Source organism: Triticum aestivum, chromosome 1D, assembly GCF_018294505.1.
Source record: "Triticum aestivum cultivar Chinese Spring chromosome 1D, IWGSC CS RefSeq v2.1, whole genome shotgun sequence".
Taxonomy (NCBI): Eukaryota; Viridiplantae; Streptophyta; class Magnoliopsida; order Poales; family Poaceae; genus Triticum; species Triticum aestivum.
Genome location: NC_057796.1, coordinates 430,601,846 through 430,621,537, shown reverse-complemented (window position 1 = coordinate 430,621,537; position 19,692 = coordinate 430,601,846). Strand labels below are relative to the sequence as shown.

The window sequence follows — 19,692 nt, the reverse complement described above, 5'->3', positions numbered from 1 at the left end:
AAAATGCAATTTTGCTCTTCAATACTTACGGCTGCAGAATATTCAGCACAACATAATTAGTTTCATTTGATTCGGTTCTCCTAAAGTACTACTAATTTAACCTAAAGTATTACTAATTTAACCATCCATATACTAATTTTTAAGATTACTAACTTACAGGTTAAATGTCTCATCACAAATAAAATGTGTTCAGTTTGTATAAGTGCACAAATTACCCTTGTTTTAGTTTGGCACTTATGACTCCTTTGTAGCTTTTCGAGGCAATACTGACCTATGAGCAAACTTTAGAATATATTTAAATTTTGCATCAAACTGTACATAAATTCTGCTATTTTGTCCTTGAACTAATCTGTTATTATTTTAGTTACTGAATTCTTGAAGGTACATAACCATGTTTAAACAAAGAACATCATAATGTGATATATTACTGAGTTTGGCGAATGGCGGAATCATCCATGACCCATCCATATTACAGATGCAAGTTACCAATGCATATATGATGTTATGCTGCTGAAGAATTATCAGCCACGCTCATAAGGCAAGTGCAAATGTCCAATAGCTTGTATTCCACAACTGATGTATTTCAAAAAGTCTAACTGCACAATGTTGTGACCTGCTGTGAGTCCAAACTAACCAAGGACTCGTCAATTCTGGGATTTAGAAAGTAGAAGCATGGGGCTAAGAAATCAAAAGGTTCTGTTATTGTTTCAAATATTTCTAGGTCACGGGGTAATATTTTCTACATATAGTCAAGAATTGTTTGGAACGGGCTCATATAGTCATGGACTAAATAGAAGAACTTTTAGAGATTGTTCAACGGCCTACCCGAGGGGAGCACGGCAAGCAGGCCGGCATTCCGGCGAAGTCGGCGTTCAAAATGCTGATATGATTTTCGAATAGAGAAATGGTATCATATGGCTTGAGGTGCTCATGTTCTTACCTCTTGTACACCGCACCAAAAATGATGTAATGTAACTAAAAGATTTGCTCGTTACGCCAAGGTCCCATCAGTGTTTCCAGGGCACTACTGTACTCACTGATGGCGTCGAGAGAGGCCAGAACATCCTCCCGAGTGCGGTGGCGAGGAGGGCTTTCCCTTGCCTGGAAAGAAGCAGCGGAGCAGCCATAGACCCTGTCACCCAGATGACCATGTCCATCATCGTCTTGCTCATCTTCTATGTCATCTCTGACCGCTTCCACACCCTGAGCAACCAAGATCAGTAGTGATGATTGAATGATGAACAAGTAGTAACTCACACAAAGAGGAAAGTGATACTGTTAGTTACTTAGTAGTTGAGTTATAGGTTGAATGAATGAATGATGAACACGTAGTAACTCTTGAATGAATAATGAACAAGTAGTAACTCGACTCCGAGGGTCTTGTTGACTCCTCCACGCTTCAGCGGCCCTGCCTGGCTGTTCCCGTCAGCTCCGTCGGTGCTGCCGAAGAATTAGCTCGCGCCTCCAGCTGCTTGAGGACTAATCAGGTTGGCTACCTTTTGAACCTGCACGATAGTGGATTCAGAGCAATTGTCTTGTCGTAAAAAAACAAAAGGGATAGAGCATACCAGAGCAGTCTGTACCGGGCTGCAGTAGGCCTCGTTGCACATGAAGATGCCTTTGATGGGGTGGCTGGTGCCCGCGGCGATGGCCTTGGCGAGCATGCCGTTGTTTCTGTCCACCCGCGATGCCGACGCCGATGGGGGCGGCCTTGATACCCTAGAAGGCGCGGACAAGCAAGAGTCAGACTTGAGAAGCACATCGAGGGATGGCAGGAGCGTGGCTTCGACAACGCCGTAGTTGGGGAGCACGCCGTCCTTGTCTGGCAGCTTGAAGAGGTAATGCAGGCGGTCGAGCTTGATCACGGTCTCGTTCCTTACCAGCAGCCAACCGAACTCGCGGCCGACGTGCACCAGGGTCATCACGCCGTTGTTGAGGTGCACGCCGTCCTTGTCCGGCACCTTGAAGAGGTAGTGCAGGCAGTCGAGCTTGACCACGGGCTTGTCCCTCGCTAGCTGCCAGCCGAGGTCGCGGCCTACCAACATCACGGTCGTCACTCCCACATCCTTCTTGAAGATCCTCACGACTGGCTTGACGAAGAAATCTGATCCGACTCAGTGACACAGCGAGGATGGAGTTGGAGGAGGCTGCGGGTGGCTGCGCCGTCACGGCGATGCCCGGGGGCGGGGCGGCGGAGTGGCTGTGGGCGCGACGCCGCCGTGAGCGGGCAGATCGGGAGGAGGCTCAGACCTCCGAGACCGGTAGACAGTAAAAACGCTAGCGTGCGAGTCAGAATTTTTTTGATAGCTAGGGAGATGAGATCGATCCGAACCAGGTACGTACCGGAAGGTGGAATCGTGGTATTGGTGTGGGACTTCATCCTATAGCGGTTTTTTCCTTTTCTAGTTTATAAATCTAATTTTAAATCTCAGCCGTTAATCTTTAAGGTTATCATAGAATCAACGAATATAAATGGATGATGTATAGAGAACTATGAAAGTCTCCGTCCTTTAATATTAGGTAAAGATAGTCATAATTAAAGGAAGTAAAAAAAGATGAAAAAAGAAGAAGAAAAGTAGAATAAGAAGAAGGGGGGAGAAGAAGGGGGGAGAAGAAGAAGAAGAAGAGGAGGAGGCGGAGGAGGAGAGAAGAAGAATAAGAACAAAAAGAGGAGAAGATGAGAAGAAAAGAGGAAAAAGGATTGTAGGTTAGTTTTTTCTTCTTCTTCTTCATAGAAGAAGAAAGTTTAGGTTAGTGGTTGGTTTAGGTTAGTGCTAGCTAGGTTGAGGGGTCGACGATCGAGGGGAATATATATTATTAATTAGTTCATGTTATTAGGTATTCAATATTTTATTATGTTCATGATGATGATACACAGTTAAATTTTTTATTATGTTTATGTTGTACTAATTTCGTTTACTCTTTGTCATTGCAGTTGCTAACAGATGGTGGGCGCGGGTCGAGAGCGCTCCGAGCCTCCTTCCTCGGCGCGTGCTGGGAGGGGTGCTGTTATTCCACCCCAGCACCATCGGAGAGCACTTGTAGACAGCATGCAGACACCGGCGGGCGCTTCTTCTTCGGCGGGGAGAGGTCAGGGGAAGACGAAGAGGGGTGCAGCTAGAGGTGGACGTGGTGGCGCAAGAGGTAGGAAGGCTGTTGCGCCTTCCTCGCCGCCACCCCTAGCTGATTTTCCGGACCACCGGAGTGCTCCGTATCAGGTGGACCCGTCAGACTTGGACCCGTCTCCGACTCCGGTCCACAAGCCTCGGGTCGCCGAGCCTTCGTCCCACGAGACTCGTGCCCCAGAGTTTTCATCCCACGAGACTTCGGTCCTAGAGTCTTAGTCCCACGTGACTCCGGAGACTAGTGGCCATGCTGATGGCGAGGAGACCTGGTCTGACGATAGTTTTTGCGAGGGCGAGCTGGTTGAGCAGGGCAAGAAGGTGTACCAGCATGGTGGTACGAAGCTCCCGGCCATGCCGGTGACCCATGATTAGAGGTGGTTGATGGAGCCTAACGGGGAGAAGTAAGTGCATTTACTCTTTTTTAACCTTTGTCCTTCATGTTTATTCAAATTAATATCTAATGTGTTGGCCTTGTCATACTACAGGGGTTGGATACACGCCGATGGTGTCCGCAGGCCCAACCAGGTCCTTGTTATGCTTTGCCGGCACCACTTCCCGGGGTGGGTCACGTTGCCCGGTGAGGGTCAGGTTCCACACCTAGCACTGAGCTGGGAGCTATACGTGGCTACCCGGGCCCCGCCGGAGGAGAGGGTCAACGGTGTCTTGTGTGAGACGGTGGCCGACATTGTGAGGCGGCGGTTTTGGGTAATTTCTCCTTTCCAGAATTAAAAATCAACATTACCTAGTGATTGTACTAATCAGTGTTGTCTTGTTCGATTGCAGACCTTCTACAGGTGTTCTGAGGAACACGAGGCGGAGGCGGCTATGGTTCTCGAAGCCGAGTGCAAGCGCCTACTTCAGAACTTACAGCACGAGACTAAGGTGCAGGCTGCTCGAGACTACTACGCCTCGACTAACATTAGGAGGGCCAAGAAGAAGTGTCGCAGCAAGTATTTGAGTAAGGAGAAGTACATGAAGGTAATTACCTATTCTTAAGGCCTTGTACTTAGTTTCCTTGATTTCATTCGTAGGCGTAGCGCTGAAATTTCTCTTTGCCTAACTTAGGTGCCCCGAGATGGTGTGCAGATAGGATGGACTGTTGGGAGGCGATGGTGGATGAGTGGTGCTCTCCCTGGCTAGCCGTCCACAACAAGGTCAGGTCTAAGCGTGCCCAAATGCAAGGTGTGCCACACCATCAAGGGAGCTCCAACCTATTTGAGTACGGGGATCACTGGGTATGTGGTTTGAGCCCTTAACGATTCATGCAATTTCATTCTTCATGCTAGCTTGAGCCCTTAACTAAAATGTTGTTCCTCTCTTTTAGGCGAAACACAACAAGAAGGAGGTGCCACCGTTGAACGAACTCTATGCCATGGCCCATACTGCCCCGTACAAGAAGGCCAAGGTATTCTCTGAGGATGACCTTGATCATCCAGAGAGCTTCACCAACATCTCCTCCCACAACAAGCTCGTGAGGTACAGAGACGTTGGGAAGAAGAAGAAAGGGGAGGACTTTAACCCGAGCCAGAGTCCTTTTGATCCAGAGATCGTGATGCTATCTGGTGACGGGAGGTACCATGGCTCGGTAGCCATTTGGGATGGACTCATACTTGTCCTAGAACTCCCCGGGAGATCAAGAAGCGCCAGACGAGCTCCGATCCTGAGATACCGCCTCATCCACGTCCAATGGAGCTTTCCATCGAGGCTAGGGCCCATGAGATTCTGGCGGAGGCCAACAGGCAGGCTAGTTGATAACCCACAAGTATAGGGGATCAATTGTAGCTCTTTTCAATAAGTAAGAGTGTCGAACCCAACGAGGAGCAGAAAGAAATGACAAGTAGTTTTCAGTAAGGTAATGTCTGCAAGTGCTGAAACCGTAAGTAGCGAGTAGTTTGATAGCAAGATAATTTGTAACAAGCAGGTAACGATAATTGTAACAAGTATGCAGCAAGGTAGCCCAATACTTTTGAGGCAAAGGACAGGCCAAAACGGTCTTTTATAATAAGTAAAGCGTTCTTGAGGGTACACGGGAATTTCATCTAGTCACTTCCATCATGTTGGTTTGATTTGTGTTTGCTACTTTGATAATTTGATATGTGGGTGGACCGGTGCTTAGGTGTTGTTCTTACTTGAACAAACCTCCTACTTATGGTTAACCCTCCGGCAAGCATCCGCAACTACGAGAAAAGTATTAAGAATAAATTATAACCATAGCATTAAACTCTAAGATCCAATCGGTCCCTCATGGAATAGTGCATAAACTGGGGTTTAAGATTCTGTCACTCTCGCAACCCACCATCTATTTACTACTCCACAATGCATTCCCTTAGGCACAAATATGGTGAAGTGTCATGTAGTCGACGTTCACATGACACCACTAAGGGAATCACAACATACATACTATCAAAATATCGAACACATATCAAGTTCATATGATTACTTGCAACATGATTTCTCCCGTGACCTCAAGAACAAAAGTAACTACTCACAAATAATAAACATGTTCATGATCAGAGGAGTATTAAATAGCATAATGGATCTGAACATATAATCTTCCATAAAATAAACCATATAGTAATCAACTACAAGATGTAATCAACACTACTAGTCACCCCCTAGCACCAATCTATAGTTCCGGTAACAAGATTAAATACAAGAGATGAACTAGGGTTTGAGATGAGATGGTGCTAGTGAAGATGTTGATGGAGATTTCCCTCCCCAAGATGGGAGAGTTGTTGGTGATGATGATGACAATGATTTCCCCCTCCGGGAGGGAAATTCCCTCGGCAGAATCGCTCCACCGGAGGGCAAAAGTGCTGCTGCCGAAGTTCCGCCTCGAGACGGCGGCGCTCCGCCCCCAAAGTCTTCTCCTTACTTTTTCTAGGTAAAAATGACATATACCAGAAGATGGGCACCGGAGGTGGGCCGAGGTGGCCATGACCCACCAGTGCGTGCCAGGGGGGCCTGGCGCGCCCAGGTGGGTTGTGCCCACCTGGTGGCCTCCCTCTGGGAGTTATTGGCTCCAATATTTCTTAAATAATCCATAAAAATTCTCCGTAAAGTTTCAGCTTGTTTGGAGTTGTGCAGAATATATAGGTGGCCTGACGTAGCTTTTTCAGGTCCAGATTTCCAGCTGCCAGAATTCTCCCTCTTGGTGTGTACCTTGCAAATTATGAGAGAAAAGGCATTAGAATTACTCCAAAAAGCATTATTATGGATAAAAACATTGTAAATAATAGTAAGAAAACATGATGAAAAATGGACGTATCAACTCCCCCAAGCTTAGACCTCGCTTGTCCTCAAGCGAAAACCGAAATCGAAAAACATGTCCACATGCTTTGAGAGAGAGGTGTCGATAAAAACAAAATACGGACATAGAAGCATCATGTTGATTATTATAACAGCAACAAATTTAAAGATAATACTTTTATCATAGAACTTCTATCATACACTTCCCATGAATAAGTAACAGTTCATCACATAATCGAAGTATAAAGAAAAAACTCTATTAGAAACCAACAAACTATGTTCTGAGTGAACCTTGCAACTACAGTTGATCATCTTTCCAGGAAGGGTCACGTGTCGGAGCCTTTAGGAAAGTCCACATACTCAACCATCATATAGTCTTCTATGATTGCTAACACTCACCTTGTACACATGAGCAAAACGTTTCAACTGGACACATAGAAAGATAGGGGCTTATAGCTTTGCCTCCCAACATAATCACCTCAAGGGTGATGTCAACAATAATAACTTATGCTATCTATATTCAACTGGACATACGTGTCTAGATCTTTCCTCACCACATGATGCTTGCCAAAAGAGAAAAATAAAAGGAATAGAAGGAAAACTTTGACTCTTTGGATAAAACTAAATACATAATAGTAAAATATAGGCCCTTCGCAGAGGGAAGCATAGGTTGCATGCACTTATTTGTTTGTATGCTCAATCCCTTAGTGCAAAAGAACGTCACGTTACATTGCCCCTTAAGATGACAACCTTTATTATGCAGTTTGTCACTTCTATTCTTTGTCATCCAAGTTCGTGCAACGCTCAATTTTCTCTCACACTAAACAATCTCAGAAATTTAGAAGCAATTTTTATTGCCTTTTTTGCATCGATGACAACTTACTTGAGGCATCTTGCTTAATCCCTAGGTAGGTATGGCGGATACTTGAAAAAGATTTGGGTTTAAGGGTTTTTGGATGCACAAGTAGTATCTCAACTTAGTGCGGAATTTTTGCCTAGCAAAGATAGGGGGCAAGCACCAAATGTTGAAGGATCTATGACAGTATGACTTCTATGTGAATATAAGCAAACATAAACCATTACGTTGTCTTCCTTGTCCAACGTCAACAATTTTGGCATATAATATTTTGATGAGGGCTCACAATCACAAAAGATTTCTAGGATAGTATATTTATATGTGAATCTTCCCTTCCCTTATTAATTCTCGCATGAGTTGCATCATTGACTAATGCTATGTTTGTCAATATCTAATAAAATTTTCTTACTTATACTTTTCCTTATGTTGTGCTATCACCTACCATAGGATTAGTATATGATCTTATTGATTTATTTGCTTTCTTTCTTTTGTTTTCTTTTCTTTATTTCTTTTCTTTATTTTCAACCTGAAAGTAAAGAAAGTAAAAACTCAAACTAACTTTATTATATAACTTGCACACGATTACAATGATAGATCACTAAGCAAACTCACAAAGAAAGGATCGAACTAAACTTTATTTGATCTAAAGCAAAAGATTGAACTAAGATAAGTAAAATCAAAAAGGTAGTGGGATGATACGTTACCGGGGCACCTCCCCCAAGCTTGGCGGAAGCCAAGGGGTGTGCCCATACCCGATACTTAGTTCTCCTTTGGTGGTGAAGAAGATGGTGGTGGTGAAAATTGTTCCTTCAACTTTTACATATTGTAGTTGAGGAGAGCAATTTCCTCCTTTAAAGCATCGACCTCTGACTCCAGCTTCAAGATCTTGTCACATAAATCTCCTTTGCTTTTCTGCTAAAATCGAGAACGAATAGATCGATATTAAAGAGGTTAGATCTCTTAGGAAGACTTGACTTCTTGAACACCACATGCATATCCCCAGGTTGAGGTAGAGGAACATCCTCTTCCTCCTAGCTCGAATCGTCGATTCTCATCAAGTGAGCATCCTCCTCGTCATCCGTGGTCCGACCATAGGAGATAAGTCCCCATAGGTCTTGGGGTCAGCAACGAGATGTGAGACATAGCTCTCTCCATCGGAGTCTTGAGATGACATATTTTCAAAACTGCGCAGAAAACAGCAAGAAAAGAGAACAGATGATTTCTTCGCGATATGGTGGTTAACAGGTTCGGAAGTATATATAGATTTTTTATCTTGATGGACAAGTATACGGAAGAAAATCGGAGTCCGGAAGGTGTCCCAGGTGGGCACAACCCACCTGGGTGTGCCATGCATGCCTGGCGCGCCCTGGTGTCTTGTGCCCACCAGGGGACGCTTCATGGAAGTTTCTTTATTTCCAAAATTCTAAAATATTCCAAAACTGATAAAAAATATTTTTGCGGATTTTTGGGAGTCAGTTTACTTATCGTATCACGTACCTCCTTATTTTGACGATTCTGGAGTGTTCCGGAAGGACTCTTTTATGTGTTCTTTCGGTGTCAAAGTTTGGATAATCTTGCTTTCAACATTAATAAGCGTACCTGAGATATAATGCTTTATCCGTTGCCCATTGGCAACTTTCGGGTTAGTACCTTCGGAGTTATTTATTTTGATGGCTCCAGACCGGTAAACCTCCTCGATGACATATGGGCCTTCCCATTTTGAGAGGACTTTGCCTGCAAAGAACCTGAAACGAGAGTTGTACAAAAGAACATATTCTCTAACTTTGAACTCACGTTTAATTCTTTTGTCATGCCATCTTTTAACTTTTTCTTTGAATAACTTTGCATTTTCATAAGTTTGGGTTCTCCATTCTTCTAGTGAGCTAATATCAAATAGCCTCTTTTCACCAGCATGTTTGAAATCATAGTTGATCTCTTTCACTGCCCAGTATGTTTTATGTTCTAACTCAAGAGGCAAATGACAAGCTTTTCCATAAACCATTTTATAAGGAGACATACCCATAGGATTTTTATATGCTGTTCTATAAGCCCAAAGTGCATCATCTAATTTCTTAGACCAATTCTTCCTGGACCTATTAACAGTCTTTTGCAAAATTAATTTTATTTCTCTATTGGTAAGCTCAACTTGACCACTAGACTGAGGATGATAGGGTGATGCAATTCTATGGTTAACATCATACTTAGCAAGCATCTTACGAAAAGCACCATGAATAAAGTGTGAACCACCATCAGTCATTAAATATCTAGGGACTCCAAACCTTGGGAAAATAACTTCCTTAAGCATTTTAATAGAGGTGTTGTGATCAACACTACTAGTTGGAATAGCATCTACCCATTCAGTAACATAATCTACAGCAACCAAAATATGTGTATACCCATTAGAGGAAGGAAAAGGTCCCATATAATCAAATCCCCAAACATCAAATGGTTCAATAGCAAGTGAATAATTCATAGGCATTTCTTGACGCTTACCAATATTACCTATTCTTTGGCATTCATCACAAGATGAGACATACTTACGAGCATCCTTGAAGAGAGTAGGCCAATAAAATCCAGATTGCGATACCTTATGAGCAGTTCTATCTCCAGCATGATGCCCTCCATACGGTTCGGAGTGACATTTCCGTAGGATTTGTCCCTGTTCATGCTCAGGTACACAACGTCCGATAATACCATCTACTCCTTCTTTATAAAGATGTGGGTCATCAAGCACATTTGCAAGCCTAGACAAGTTATCAGCTATGGGTTTCTCAACTCCTTTTCTATCAATAATATGCAAATCAAATTCTTGTAACAAGAGAACCCAACGAATAAGTCTAGGTTTCGCATCTTTCTTTTCCATAAGATATTTAATAGTAGCATGGTCTGTGTGAACAGTTACTTTGGAATCAACAATATAAGGTCTAAACTTATCACAAGCAAACACCACTACTAAAAATTCTTTTTTAGTAGTAGCATAATTTCTTTGAGCACTGTCTAGAGTTTTACTAGCATAATGAATAACATTCAATTTCTTATCAACTCTTTGTCCTAGAACAACACCAATAACATAATCATTAGCATCACACATAATTTCAAAAGGCAAGTTCCAATCAGGTGGTTGAACAATGGGTGCAGAGATTAAAGCTTTCTTGAGTGTTTCAAAGGCTTCTAAACAATCTCATCAAAAACAAAAGGAATATCCTTTTGCAAAAGATTAGTGAGAGGCCTAGAAATTTTAGAGAAGTCTTTAATAAACCTTCTATAGAAACCAGCATGACCTAGGAAACTACGAATACCTTTTATGTCCTTAGGACATGGAATTTTCTCAATTGCATCAACCTTAGGTTGGTCCACTTCAATACCTCTTTCAGAAATTTTATGACCCAAGACAATGCCTTCATTAACCATAAAGTGGCACTTCTCCCAATTCAAGACAAGATTTGTTTGTTCACATCTCTGCAAAACTCGATCAAGATTGCTTAAACAATCATCAAAAGACTTCTCATAAACAGAAAAGTCATCCATGAAAACCTCAATAATCTTTTCACAAAAGTCAGAGAATATAGCCATCATGCATCTTTGAAAGGTAGCAGGTGCATTACATAAACCAAAAGGCATACGTCTATAAGCATAAGTTCCAAAAGGACAAGTAAAAGTGATCTTTTCTTGATAAGGTTGAGAAACATGTATTTGTGAAAAGCCAGAATATCCATCAAGGAAGCAAAAGTGTGTGTGCTTAGATAATCTTTCAAGCATTTGATCAATAAAAGACAAAGGGTAATGATCTTTTCTAGTAGCTTTATTTAATTTTCTGAAATCAATTACCATTCTATAACCTGTAACAATTCTTTCTGGAATAAGTTCATTCTTATCATTAGGAACAACAGTAATACCTCCCTTCTTAGGGACACAATGAACAGGACTTACCCATCTACTATCAGCTACAGGATAGATTATACCTGCTTACAGAAGTTTTAATATTTCCGTTCTTACCACCTCTTTCATCTTCGGATTTAACCGATGTTGGTGATCAACAACTGGTTTAACATCAGGTTCCATATTAATTTTGTGCTGACATAGAGTGGGACTAATGCCCTTTAAATCATCAAGAGTATATCCAATAGCAGCTTGGTGCTTCCTTAGAACTTTCAATAATATTTCTTCTTCATGTTCTAAAAGGTTAGCACTAATAATAACAGGATATATCTTCTTTTCATCAAGATAAGCATATTTCAAAGTGTCTGGCAATTGTTTTAATTCAAACACAGGATCACCTTTAGGTGGAGGAGGACCTCCAAGAGTTTCAATAGGCAAATTGTGTTTAAGTAGAGGACGTTGTTCAAAGAAAATATTATCTATTTCATTTCTTTCATGCATTTGAAAATCATTTTCATGATCTAGTAAGTATTGTTCTAGAGGATCAGTAGGTGGCACAACAATAGAAGCAATACCAATTAATTCATCCTTACCAGGCAATTCTTTTTCGTGATTATTTCTACTAAACTTGGAAAAATTAAACTCATGAGACTCATCACCAAAACTAACACTAATAGTTTGTTTCTTGCAATCTATCTTAGCATTAATTGTGTTCAAGAAAGGTCTACCAAAAATAATGGCACAGAAGTCATCTTGTGGGGAACCAAGAACAAGAAAATCAGTAGGGTATTTTATTTTCCCACACAAGACTTCAACATCTCTAACAATCCTACAAGGTGATATGGTGTCTCTATTAGCAAGTTTAATAGTAACATCTATGTCTTCTATCTTTGCAGGTGCTATGTCTTTCTTAATTTCTTGATATAAAGTGGAAGGAATAGCACTCACACTAGCACCCATGTAACATAAACCATGATAACAGTGATCTCCTATTTTAACTGAGATGACAGGCATGCCAACAACTGGTCAATGTTTATCCCTTTTATTGGGTTTAGCAAATCTAGCAACTTCTGCACAAAAGTAAATAACATGCCCATCTATATCTTCCTCTAAGAGATCTTTAACCATAGCAACATTAGGTTCCACCCTAATTTGTTCATCTGGTTCAGGTGTTCTAGCATAGCTTTTGTTAACCACAGTTGAAACTTTAGCATGTTCCTTTATCCTAACAGGAAAAAGGGGTTTCTCAATATAAGCAGTAGGAACAACTGGATCAACATTATAGAGTATAGTTTCTTCTTTGACTGGTATCGGTTCTTTAGTTTCTTCTTTAATAGGTGGGTGATATTTAAACCACTTCTCTTTAGAGAGTTCAACATGAGTAGCAAATAATTCACAAAAGGAGGCTACTATCTCAGAGTCTAGTCCATATTTAGTGCTAAACTTTTGAAAAGTACCGATATCCATAAAAGATTTAACACAATCATACTTAAGCTTTATACCTGACTCTTTACCTTCGTCGAGTTCCCAATCTTCATACTTGCGTTTAATTCTTTCCAAAAGATCCCTCTGGAATTCAATAGTTTTCTTCGTAAAAGAACCAACACAAGAAGTATCCAGCATGGTTTAATCATTACGAGAAAGCCAAGCATAAAAGTTCTGAATAATAATTTCTCTTGAGAGCTCATGATTGGGACATGAATATAACGTTAATTTAAGCCTCCCCCAAGCTAGAGCGATACTTTCTCCTTCACAAGGCCAAAATTCTTATCTTATATTGACTAACTGGAAGCACCATACGAGGCTCCACGTTAATTCTAGACAAACAACAATAATAACCGTAGGATTGTTTAATATGCGACTAGGATTAAAAGAAATCTACACGTTTAACATAAGAATCCTGTGAGATTACACAATAGACACGGGACCATCCGCAAGTCAAATGAAAAAAAATTGTGTCCTAGACACGTTACGGCCAGCCACCAAGGAAAAGCAATAAAAAAAGACCACAATACCAACACGTTTCCATGGATGGATCGGACTGTGAGGATCTAATCTTTTTCACACATCATAAGTTTCACGTAAACAGATATTTGATAAACACGTTTCCATGGAGAGAAGAAAGTTAACTTTTACTCTCTTTAGGATATAATACAGTGCCTGATTTTGTCAATTATTTTCTGTTGTCTCCCTTGTTGGCCAATTTCTTCTCACCTGGATGTTGTGAGGTTCTGTAAAAGTCTGTGAATGTAGCCAAAAAGCGAAAAGATAAACATTGAAGTTATGCATAGTCATGTGACCTACTTCAATGCTTATATTTTTATGGATATTAGCTTCATGATATATCCCACAAAAAAGCTTCAGCGTATATATTTTCCCAATAAATTTTACGTATGCAATTTGTGGACTAAAAATTTCTAACTCTAATTATGACCTATACAATTCAAAAAATATTTCCTAGCTTCGGTGATGACCTATATAAGCCGTTTTGTATTGTTTTTTCTTCAAATAACATATATAAACGAAACTGTAATCTTAACCCGTATTGCATTAGAATATTTTAATTTCTCAGGGACTGAGCAAATGTTATTTCTGAGTCAACAAAGTTGCAACATAAAAAAGAGAGTAAAGGACGTGTGACATCTATGTGCATGTCTCAAAGACTAAAATCCACATGATTTTTAAGTTTTGTAACCATATAATTCTTCGTCAATAAAGAATCAACACTTCTCATCATTTACTAATGGATAAGAATTTATATATAGACTAAAAAATTTACACTCACAACCATTTATAATACGTCATGCCCTAGGAGAGGAATAATGACTTAAACTACTCTGAAAGGGCATAACTGTTTTTTAATTGCCGCTCAGCAAACAACAATCCCAATTATCTCAAATTGATAATGGTAACTGGGACAAAATTTACAGTTGCTAAAATTGTGTCGTTTTACCAAAATATTAATCAATTGGTATCTTTCTATTTTTCAATCATGCATCATTTTTGCCAATAATTTTTCCCCCATAGATAGTTTTTTAATAATTTTTGAATTACACCGTGAATTAGGCACCATTTTCTACTGTACATACATCAATTTATACATTGGCACTAATTATGGTTGTGCATTGATTGAAAGAATAAACAATGTGACCGTGATTTTAAAAGTTTTTGGACTCAAGTCTCTAGCCCGTGCAGCTGTACGGGTTGATGACTAGTATTTACTAATTGGAAGCACCATACGAGGCTCCACGTTAATTGTAGACAAACAACAATAATAACCGTAGGATTGTTTAATATACGACTAGGATTAAAAGAAATCTACACGTTTCACATAAGAGTCCTATGAGATTACACAATAGACACGGGACCATCCGCAAGTCAAAAGAAAAAAAACGTGTCCTAGACACGTTACGGCTAGCCACCAAGACACGTTACGGCCAGCCACCAAGGAAAAGCAAGAAAAAAGGACCCCAATACCAACACATTTCCATGGATGGATCGGACTGTGATAATCTAATCTTTTTCACACATCATAAGCTTCACGTAAACAGATATTTGATGCATGTACAGAGAAGTCGCCAAGACGTTCCGCCGAGAACGATTTGATCGTAGCCGGCCGAAGCAAGATCATCTACGTGCGCCTAATGGCTGCAGACGTGCGTATGTAGATAAAATCAATCAAGCAGCCTGCATGCCAGCTTATTATACTTTAGAATGTTAGCAATACTGAACCCTATAACAAATCTGATGCATGTGATCTATTTATTTTCAAATATTTACGTGTTTATAGGAGCGGCCAATCCAAAGATGAATTGGGGGTCTGCATGTGTATATGGACCACATTCAGTCATAATACAGGATGCATACGTGCAAGTGATACGTATCGTGTTCTAAAAAAATTAAGATTTTTTTCCACAAACAATAGAGTTAACTCGGACTGTCATGGAAAAAAATATTATTTAATATGGACCATAAAAAAACAAAAAGTTTTGGGAAACACCCGCAAGAAAAGAAAGTAAACTTTTACTCTCTTTAGGATATAATACAGTGCATGATTTTGTTAATTATTTTCTGCTGTCTCCCTTGGTGGCCAACTTCTTCTCACCTGGATGTTGTGAGGTTCTGTAAAAGTCTGTGAATGTAGCCAAAAAGCGAAAAGATAAACATTGAAGTTATGCATAGTCATGTAACCTACTTCAATGCTTATATTTTTATGGGTATTAGCTTCATGATATATCCCACAAAAAAGCTTCAGCGTATATATTTTCCAAATAAATTTTTACGTATGCAATTTGTGGACTAAAAATTTCTAACTCTAGTTATGACCTATACAATTCAAAAAATATTTCCCAGCTTTGGTAATGACCTATATAAGCCGTTTTGTATTGTTTTTTTTTCAAATAACATATATAAACGAAACTGTAATCTTAACCCGTATTGCATTAGAATATTTTAAATTTTAATTTCTAAGGGACTGAGCAAATGTTATTTCTAAGTCAACAAAGTTGCAGCATAAAAAAGAGAGTAAAGGACGTGTGACATCTATGTGCATGTCTCAAAGACAAAAATCCACATGATTTTTAAGTTTTGTAACCATATAATTCTTCGTCAATAAAGAATCAACACTTCTCATCATTTACTAACGGATAATAATTTATATATAGACTAAAAAATTTACACTCACAACCATTTATAATACGTCATGCCCTAGGAGAGGAATAATGACTTAAACTACTCTGAAAGGGCATAACTGTTTTTTAAATTGCCGCTCAGCAAACAACAATCCCAATTATCTCAAATTGATAATGGTAACTGGGACAAAATTTACAATTGCTAAAATTGTGTCGTTTTACCCAAATATTAATCAATGTGTATCTTTCTATTTTTCAATCATGTTTCATTTTTGCCAATAATTTTTCCACCATAGATAGTTTTTTTATAATTTTTGAGTTACACCATGAATTAGGCACCATTTTGTATTGTACATACATCAATTTATACGTTGGCACTAATTATGGTTGTGCATTGATTGAAAGGCTAAACAATGTGACCGTGATTTTAAAAGTTTTTGGACTCAAGTCTCTAGCCCATGCAGCTACACGGGTTGATGACTAGTTATATATGTAATTCCGATCACGATGAACTAGATGCATGGGATAATTTTTTTGGTGGAACTCTAATTTTAAACGATTCCAATTCCATGATCCAATATCATCGCATAGCCTATTCCATGCCAATGCTTTTCCCTTCAAATATAAAGGGAAAACCTTTTTCATCACCTCATCTCCGGGTAAACCTGCAAGCTTGAACAATCCACAAATTTGTTCTACATATATCAAGTGCATATCAGGATGTTCTGTTCCATCTCCTGCATAAAGATTAGCTAGCAGTTGTTCTATCATATCCGAAGGAATTTCATATTCAATATTTTCAGTAGGTGCGGTAGGTTGAGGGGTAATTGATTGTGGTTCCGGACGAGGTGAAGATACCCCGAATAAACCCCTCAAAGGATAGTTTTCCATAGTAACAAGTGTCAATAAATTTCAGCACACTATATAAATGTTTTCTTACCGAATTCCACTTACCAAAGGCGCTTCACTCCCCGGCAACGGCAACAGAAAATAGCGTTGATGACCCACAAGTATAGGGGATCAATTGTAGCTCTTTTAGATAAGTAAGAGTGTCGAACCCAACGAGGAGCAGAAGAAAATGACAAGTAGTTTTCAGTAAGGTAATGTCTGCAAGTGCTGAAACGGTAAGTAGCGAGTAGTTTGATAGCAAGATAATTTGTAACAAGTAAGTAACAATAATTATAACAAGTATGCAACAAGGTAGTCCAATCCTTTTGAGGCAAAGGACAGGCCAAAACGGTTTCTTATAATAAGCAAAGCTTCCTTGAGGGTACACGGGAATTTCATCTAGTCACTTCCATCATGTTAGTTTGATTTGTGTTCGCTACTTTGATAATTTGATATGTTGGTGGACCGGTGCTTAGGTGTTGTTCTTACTTGAACAAACCTCCTACTTATGATTAACCCTCCCGCAAGCATCCGCAACTATGAGAAAAGTATTAAGAATAAATTCTAACCATAGCATTAAACTCTAGGATCCAATCGGTCCCTTATGAAATAGTGCATAAACTGGGGTTTAAACTTCTGTCACTCTCGCAACCCACCATGTATTTACTACTCCACAATGCATTCCCTTAGGCCCGAATATGGTGAAGTGTCATGTAGTCGACGTTCACATAACAACACTAAGAGAATCACAACATACATACTATCAAAATATCGAACACATATCAAGTTCACATGATTACTTGCAATATGATTTCTCCCGTGACCTCAAGAACAAAAGTAACTACTCACAAATAAGAAACATGCTCATGATCAGAGTAGTATTAAATAGCATAATGGATCTGAACATGTAATCTTTCACCAAATAAACCATATAGTAATCAACTACAAGATGTAATCAACACTACTAGTCACCCCCTAGCACCAATCTATAGTTCCGGTAACAAGATTGAATACAAGAGATGAACTAGGGTTTGAGACGAGATGGTGTTGGTGAAGATGTTGATGGAGATTGCCCTCCCAAAGATGTGAGAGTTGTTGGTGATGATGATGACGATGATTTCCCCCAGCAAAATCGCTCCGTCGGAACGCAAAAGTGCTCCTACCCAAGTTCCGCCTCGAGACGACGACGCTCCACCCCCGAAGTCTTCTCCTTATTTTTTCTAGATAAAAATGACTTATATATCAGAAGATGGGCACCGGAGGCGGGCCGAGGAGGCCACAACCCACCAGGGTCCTGGCGCCCTCCCCTCCCCACCCTCCCTCGCCGTATCTGCTCTCCTCGACCTCATCTCCACGTTGTCCGCCTCCGTCGCGTCCACCCCGCCGTTCCCGCACAGCTCCCGCTACAGCGACCCCGCCTTCCGCTGCTGGCACGAGAAGCTCGCCGACTCCGTCAACGAGCTGATCGCCCCGATTACAGCGACCGCCGAGTAACCCTCGGACCGCGCAGGCGCCGAGGTCGAGCTCGCACCGTACCTCCTCGACTCCTTCGGCAACGGCTCCCGCATCGACTACGACACGGGGCACGAGACCAAGTTTTCCGCCCATCTCCTCCCCGGCGGCTCCCGTGATTCCTGCTCCGGGATCCAGGGAAGGCCAGCGGCTTCCTCTCGGCAATGGCCAACAGGGCCAAGGGCGGCGGCGGGTTGCGCGCCCGCGAGCTCGGACCCGGGCGTCTGGCGCCCGTGCGTGCTGGCACCTCGAGGGGCTCGACGTCGGCCTCCTGCTGCACACCCGGGGACGTGCTTGAAGGCTGCAGCACTACGGGTCGTGAGCGGACCAGAGGAGACGCACGATGAGACCGTGCGCGTGCTCGGACGAGGCGAGGTAGCATTGAACGACGAGTTGAGAAACGACAGCGACCACTGGGGCTTGGAGCTTGTCGGGGAGGGCCCAGGAGGAGGCGGAGCTTGACGCTGGGATGTCCAGGAGGTCGTCATTGACGCTACGAACCAGACGGAGTCTAGGATGAGGGCTGAAGGAGTCTTCCAGTGCCTAATTTGATGGTGGTGTGCCATGACCGAGGTTGGAGAAGGAGGTCGCTGCCGACGGCTATGGCGCGTCCCTGCCTCAATTAGTGAAGCAGGAGTGAGAGGGAGACAGCGCGAGGCGGATGGACATGATGTTGAAGCTCGTGGTTGTCTTCAGCTACGTCAGTGACAAGTGGCGGCCATGGCGGTGCTCGGTTTGGCCACGGTGGAGAAAAATAGAGAAATGGCAGTGCTCTAGCGGCCGCAAGCCGCGTACCGAGGACCGCGTGTCGCACGTTGGCATGGCGGACAAGCGCGTCGCGGCCAGCCTGGAGCGTGACCGGGATCTCTCGGCCACGGCCACGGCCCCGGTGTCTAGGCGGACCAAGACAGCGGAGGCTGCGGCGAGGGCGTTTGAGATGTATAGCCGCGCCTCTTCCCAATGGGCTTGTCGTTTCAGCTTGGCGGCAACCTCCCCGATAAGCATCGAAGAGCTCTAGGAGCGGGACAGGGCCGAGGCGCTGAGCACCGCTGCGGAACTGGAAGAAGGTGACCAGTGGGTTGCTGAGTTGCTCAAGATGTACAAGGCTGAAGTGCTTGAGAAGGTGCCCATCATGCAGCTTTTCCTCTTTGGCTCACTTATCAAATGGTATGGATCCTGAACACTCTTTAATCATGGTGTAAGTTTATCTGATGCGAACTATTGGATCCTGTTAGTTGATACGTGAATCTTCTATCCAGGAAATAGACGTCAGATTTGTTGAATTTTATCTCTGTTCTTTTCGCACTGTAGCTCGTCACGCTGTTGTCGTCGACAGCAGGTTAGTTCAGATTATTCAGTAGACAGTTTTTTTTTCTTTTGATAAAAGTAGTTGTCCTGGTCATCGCCTAACGATTCAGGACCGATTCCTGTGGACACACGATGCCGCTCGTGGGATGGCGCGAGACTTACGGATCGTGAGGTTTCACCCTTTGCTTGTAATTCTGAATAAGAGAAGCGAAGAACAACGAAAAGTTGCAGACTGAACGCAACA

General features: G+C 41.8%; 1 pseudogene; it reads right to left on the bottom strand.

Moving 5' to 3' along the window:
* Positions 1–738: 738 nt before the first annotated feature.
* On the bottom strand, positions 739–18,628 carry LOC123160080 (senescence/dehydration-associated protein At4g35985, chloroplastic-like; annotated as a pseudogene).
* Between the last annotated feature and the right edge of the window lie 1,064 nt (positions 18,629–19,692).